Below are 5,417 nucleotides of genomic sequence, written 5' to 3' on the forward strand. Positions count from 1 at the left end.
ATAAACACAACAGAATGGAAAGTCCAGACATTAACCAAAATATATATGGGAATTTAGTATGTGATAAAGGTAAATCTCATATCAGTAAATGGTATTCAGACAACTAAGAAGAGATTTGGAAAGGGAAAAGTTGTACAAAAAGCTCACACTGTATACCAGATTAAATTCCAAATGGATCAAATATTTACAAGAAAAAAATAAAAATATAAAAGAAAACATGGGTAAATTCTTTTAAAACTTTAGAGCATGGAAGATTTTTTTCCAAGGAAAACTCAAAATTCAGAAGCCATAAAAGAAAAGATTGATAAATTGACTACATAAATATTTTAAACTCTTCAATTAAAAATATAAAAATCGGGGCTTCCCTGGTGGCGCAGTGGTTGAGAGTCTGCCTGCCGATGCAGAGGACACGGGTTCGTGCCCCGGTCCGGGAAGATCCCATATGCCGCGGAGCAAGTAAGCCTGTGTGCCACAACTGCTTAAGGCCGAGCACCTAGAGCCCGTGTTCCACAACAAGAGAAGCCACTGCAGTGAGAAGCCCACACATCACGCAGCAATGAAGACCCAATGCAACCAAAAATAAATAAATTTAAAAAATAAATAAAGTCAAAGTCAGCTAATATATAACTAAATTGGAGGGGTGAGGGAGTGTTGAGAGGCAAGAGAAGGGAGGTGAGAGTGTTAAATTCAGGGAGTCAATAGACATTTTTAAAGTTGATAAATCAAAAAATAGAAATATATAAGCATGTTATTTAGAGTTCGGTAGCAAACAAGCAGATGAAATAATAATAGGAACAGTTTAAATGATCTGGGGTGTGTATTTTACTTTTTATTTTTACTATTTATTATTTTTTTTTATTATGTGTCTTAGGTAGAACAATGATCCTCAAAATGTTCATTTCCTAATCCTTGGAACCTGTGAGTGGTGACCTTAATGGCAAAAGTGACTTTGCAGATATGATTAAGTTAAGGCTCTTGAGATGGGGCGATTATCCTCCTTAATCAGATGAGCACAATGTAATCACAAGGGTCCTTATAAGAGGGAGGCAGAGGGTAAGAGGCAGAGAGGAGATATGACGATGGAAGCACAGGTTGAAGTGATACACTTTGAAGATGGGGGAAGGGGCCAGGAGCCAATGAAAGCCGGTGGCTTCTAGAAGCTGGGAAATGCAGGGGAAAGGGTTCTCCCCTACAGCTCCAGAAGGAACACAGTTCTCCCAATACATTGATTTAACCCTTAAGACTCATTTTGAACTTCTGACCTGCAGAACTGGAAGATAATAGAGATGTGTTGTCTTAAGCCACTAAAATTTGCGGTAATTTGTTGCAGCATCGACAGGAAATTAATACACGATGCATGTATTACTTGTACAGTAAGTAATACGAACCTTCAAGTTGCGAACTTGCATTCACATGTCCAATCACGTAAGTTAGTTTACGTGTTTGGTGTACATTGTCATGTGTGTGCATCTTCTACGACTGGTTGTGCTTTTGTATACTTTCCTGTACAGTACTGTATAGGGTACAGTAGTACAGTATCTTTATTTCAAGCTAGACCTGCAAGAGGACGACTTCACTGAACTCCTTGCTGTGTAACATGAGGAGCTTACTAATGAAGACCTGATGGAATTGGAGGCCCAGAGAAAGGACAAAGAGAGACAAGAGGAAGAAGAAGTAACCGAGGAACTGAAGCGATTCCCAACACAGGAAACGGCAAGGGGATTTTCGTTATTTGAGGAGGCACTGCTGGTTTTTAAGGCACAGGACTTAGAATGTGTACCACAAACAGAACGGTACGCGAAGGTAGCAGCAGCCGTGCAGAATGCAATCCAGTGCCACCATGTCATCTATGATGAGAAGAAAAGAGCTACTACCCAGACATCACTAGATCGTTTTTTCAAGAGGGTAGATAGAATTGAATCCAGCAAGGAACCAGAACCTACGCCATCAACGTCAGGCGTGAGTGACATTGCAGCCTGCCCTCCCTCTCCTATCGCTGACCATCCTTCAGCTCCACCATCTCCCACCTCCTCTCCCTCCTCCAGTCAGTAACTCTTCTTGCCTGTTCACTCCACGCCAGCCCCTGGATGCCAGCTGTTGTTCTGTACTACTGTACTTTCCAAGGTACTCTACTGTAAGATTAAATATGTTTCTTTATTTTTTCTGTGTGCTTTTCTATGTATCATTTGTGTGAAGAGTATTATAAACGTATTACAGTACGGTACTATATAGCTGATTGTGTTAGTTGGGTACCTAGGCTAACTTTGTTGGACTTTCAGACAAACTGGCCTTACGAACGTGCTCTCGGAACAGAACTCGTTTGTATGTAGGGGACTTAACTGTACTACTTTTAAAAATTAAAAGAAATGGCAACAATCACATAGGCTGTCAGTGGAGAAAATGTGACAAATGGAATCAAGCCCCACCCTTTTTCCTTGGGGAAGGTAGGGACGGCCATGTTCTCATTTTGTATGTATTAGTTTGGGAAGTTTAGCTAGGCCAGGAAAACTGTGGAAGATCCATTTTCATGGAAGCCCAAATACTGAATTATCAGACACTGTTCTGTCCCGAAACACTCAACCTGGAAGAAGCTTTCTGCGATCCTACCCATCTGCAGAAGGCTAGCACGGAGAACAAGCCTCGGGCCACGCGTAAGGACAAAGCTAGGCCCTGTTAGAGGGTGATGGAGGGATGCCCCCACCTGCCCTGCTCATGGCCACTTGTTTGGAAGTCAGTGTGGCCACCGGTCAAAAGGTTTGGTACGAGATCACAGGACAGTGCCTAGGAGAGATGGGACGTAGGCTGTTTCAACCAGGCAGGTAGGAGGCCTCCCTTCTTTTACCAGGGTTCCACTCCACTCTACCTTTCCTCTGGGTGGTATTCCCCCCACCCTCAATGCCAGGACTTTACCCTTTAGGAGAAGTACCTAACAGGATGACTTCGAAGCACATCACTAACTTACACTGATATGGTGATTTGGAAAGCACCACAACTCTTGGTCTTACGGCTGCTCATTCAGAAAGGCACTCCTCACTGTCAACCCCATTTTTTTTGCACAATTTTTTTTTTTTGGCCTTGCCGCATGGCTTATGGGATCTTAGTTCCCCGACCAGGGATTGAACCCAGGCCCTTGGCAGGGAAATGGCGGAGTCCTAACCACTGGAGCGCCAGGGAAGTCCCACCAACCCCAACTTTTATCACAATGGTGTGTAGGATTTAAAACTCCCAGAGATGGCCTTGGTCATCCTAGTTCAGGAAATCCTGTTGGTAGAACGCAAGTGAAATAAGATCTTTCTCCCACTGAAGAATAGGAGAATAAGGTGGTGACAGGGCAGGTGACAAGTCCAACTGGCAACTTTGAAATGTGGTTGGAGTGGGGGCAGGGACTTAAAGTGTGCATTACAGCTGCATTTTGAAAATTTCTCCATCAAAACACTTAACACCACTTGAAAGGATCTGCATTTCTCCAAGGCCCTCAAGTGTTATGCTTTTCCTGCACCTGCTCAGTCACTCCTGAAACCGACACTCTTGTTTCCAGCTAATGGAATTGTTCTATTAAAAACTGGAATGAGTAGACTTTGCACTGCTTTAGTTCATGGAGGAAATATTCATTCTTAGGAGTAAAAATAAAAATCCCACTTGGTAAGTAAGTACCGGGGCAAGAATAATGTTTAGTCGAAGTGACACGTACAGGAAAGAAAAGTACTCGATCTAGGGACAAGAAGTTCTCCTTTAAGGAATTGTTAATGTATGGTTGATCCAGGGTATATTACAGCAAGATGAAAGGATGCTGAGAGACCATTATAAATCCATGATTGAGCCCATTCCTCCAGTGAAGAAATTGACATTGAGTAAACCTCAGTGACTGGCCCAAGGCCTATTAGATAGTAAGTGGCAGAGCCAGGGATTGAAAGCAGATGTCCCGACTCCAAGCCCAGGGCTTCCTCCTTTACCAAGCTGCCTACCTCTTAGAAACCTTGTGCGCACCTGTCGTCTTACTCGTGTCATGTGATTCTTCCTGGAAGTAGTCTATGTCACTTCTGCTCACGTTTATTAGCCAAAGCAAATCACATATCAATGAGGCAGGGTGGATGGATGGCCCTCTTCCTGGAAGAGCAGTGAATAAAAACGGAAACAATAATACAGTCTGTACCACCACCTTCCTCAGTCCCTTTACCCCAGCAGCGGTAGCAGCTGTTGATAATCTCTAGTTTAGTTCATTGTCCTTCCTCTGTTGGGTTCTTCCATTCCCTGTGTTAACCAGTACCTGGGATTGGCAGCTCTGTTTAAATATTCAAGTGATTTCTGCTTCTTAGTTAAGCCAGCTGTCTCTACCACATTAACACATGGACCCTTTCTATGTTTTCGGATGTGCTAGGCACAGATCACCACGTGTGGTGTGAATTTTTTTTTTTTGCGGTACGCGGGCCTCTCACTGTGTGGCCTCTCCCGTTGCGGAGCACAGGCTCCGGACGCGCAGGCTCAGCGGCCATGGCTCACGGACCCAGCCGCTCCGCGGCATGTGGGATCTTCCCGGACCGGGGCACGAACCCGCGTCCGCTGCATCGGCAGGCGGACTCTCAACCGCTGCGCCACCAGGGAGGCCCGGTGTGGATTTTTTAAAGTAGTACTATGTGCAAAAATACTAAGTGAGTAATAATTATCACGATCAGCCTGAATCAGTTGGGAGCTGGTTCCATTCTGAGTGACAGAAACTCCAAAGCAACAGTGACGTAAACAAGAAAGAACTTTACTTCACTTGTCCATAAACCATGCCTCAAAGGGTCCGATTTGATAACTCCATAATCATCAGGCGACCAGGATCATTGCTTGGCTTCTCCTTCATGCTACCAGATGGACTGAAGCAATGACAAAATGTTTTGGAACTCGGCAGCTCATAAGGCTGCCTCCTGCAATCCCCTCCCCCAATTGCTTTGAGAAAGGTTAATTGCCTGTATTAACTTTTTTGCTTAAAAAATGTGTAGGTTGATACAATTTCAATTGGCCAGAACTCAGCACCTAACCATAGCTAGCCACAATGGAGACTGAGAAATATTCATCTTTATTCTAGGCTGCTACGCATCCAGCTAAAAATTGGAAGTTCTGTTATTAAAGGATTATGGAGAATGGATACCCAGGGAAAAGTAGCAATCTCTGACACACCCACAAACGTTTTCACGAGTTGATAAATCTTGAATAACTATTTCTGTATTCAGAGTAACTGTAAACCCCAAGGAGGACGCAGGCATTTTTTTTCCATTATGGAGAAAAGAGAATTTACTTTTCAGAACTCTGAAGGGGATCTGATAAAGAAACTTGCTCTCCTCGGAGTTAGAAAGAGAAAAGAAGCAGCTAACAGACAACAAGTTGAAACAGAAATTGGCAAGAAATGCTATTATACTGATATTAAAACAAAC

Source organism: Neophocaena asiaeorientalis, unplaced genomic scaffold (assembly GCF_003031525.2).
Source record: "Neophocaena asiaeorientalis asiaeorientalis breed wild unplaced genomic scaffold, Neophocaena_asiaeorientalis_V1.1 scaffold429, whole genome shotgun sequence".
Classification (NCBI taxonomy): Eukaryota; Metazoa; Chordata; class Mammalia; order Artiodactyla; family Phocoenidae; genus Neophocaena; species Neophocaena asiaeorientalis.